We start from the raw sequence: 1,546 nt of genomic DNA, 5'->3' as shown, positions 1-1,546 counted from the left end.
TGCTTTGTTTTCTTGTGTTAGAGAGGGATAATTCAATCTGATTAATATTTTATCTGCAGGGTAATTAGTTTTGATTAATATTTTATCTGCTTGGTGTAACTGTGAAATGACATCCGCAATCTTTAAAGCATTTTGACCGCTATCTCTACTTCAGTTTATCATGCCACCCTCGTCAATAACAACCATTGCGTCAATTCACCACAACTACTAGGCATAACGCTTTTCAGTCAGATCTGAAGCTAATCACTTGATTAACTACATAGATACTATAGATTTCCTCGGAATAAAGTAATTAGGTTTCATCAACAGATATTAAGAATGACGAGAATCTCACCAATTTAAGTCAAGGTAGATAACTGAAACGAAAAGGATGTCTTTATGGATTTACCGTTCATATGATTAATACGTTATTGGCGATGTTAGAAAACTGCGTCACAGATATGTTACTTTATCTCATCCTTTCTTAGATTTAGTAACTAAATTCAGTACTGAAGTACATAGGAGGTCGTTCATTTAACTACAGCTAACTTTGGCATGACTGTCTTTTTGTATTATTCTATAAAGAACTCTGCGTGTGAAGCCATGAATAACATCGTCATGAATAGCATTTCGCTCACAATATAAACAACATTGAATAATTAGCCATTGATCGATAAAGTATTTTGGACTTAAGTAAATAAAAATAAAACTTTAATTTGAAGTAATCACCGCTTATACTTCAAAATGTTGGCATCTTAGTTGTTTCTAAAGTTGTATAAATACGCCAAGAAAAAAAAAACAGTATGGTAAGTGAAAAGAAGAAAAAAATTAAGAAATGTCAGTAAATGTTAATTGATTATATTAAAATTGAAGAGTAAGTTTCGGAAATATAGTAATTAATATATTAATGCTGCATTATAATTCAATCTAGAACCTCTATATTCAGTGGTAAACTCCTTTCCAGATAGGTATACCGCTGCAACTGAGAACTTCATTGATGCCATTTGAACAAATTAACTTCTAATTAATTAGTTCAGTTAATTCAATTAATATTTTCCCACAATTACATATCGCTGAAAAGACAATATATTCTGTTCAAAGCAGAAATCTAATTTATTGGCTAAGGTTTGCATGGTTGACTTAAATATCAAATATTCCACGAGTTGCAGCGTACCATATTTATCAAACGAATATTGAGCTTTTGTTTTCCATTTATATTGATTATTTTGCTTCAAAAATTTCATAAATATTGGAAGTACTTGAAAAAAAGTCATAACAAGGATGATATTACAATACATGAAAAAATAGGAAAAAATAGATGCATTAAAAAGTATAAGAAGATAAGGTGTAAATTTTGTTAAGAGAATCTGGCAGTTGAAGACTATATGTTACTTTTACGAAATGACATTATTAAAACAATGTTAAATAATTATCGAAGATTTTTGCGCTATGATAATGAAGTAATTTGTTAGTATTACATGTTGTTATTCTGTGTTGTTTTCATGAGTCATGTACTAAAGCATACTTGCAGAAAATTTTTGGTACAACTACATTTCTGCTCTTTTTG

Source organism: Octopus bimaculoides, chromosome 2 (genome assembly GCF_046866305.1).
Source record: "Octopus bimaculoides isolate indiv1 chromosome 2, ASM4686630v1, whole genome shotgun sequence".
NCBI classification, from domain to species: Eukaryota; Metazoa; Mollusca; class Cephalopoda; order Octopoda; family Octopodidae; genus Octopus; species Octopus bimaculoides.
The sequence above is the reverse complement of the archived record's forward strand: the minus strand, read 5'-3'. Positions refer to the sequence as shown.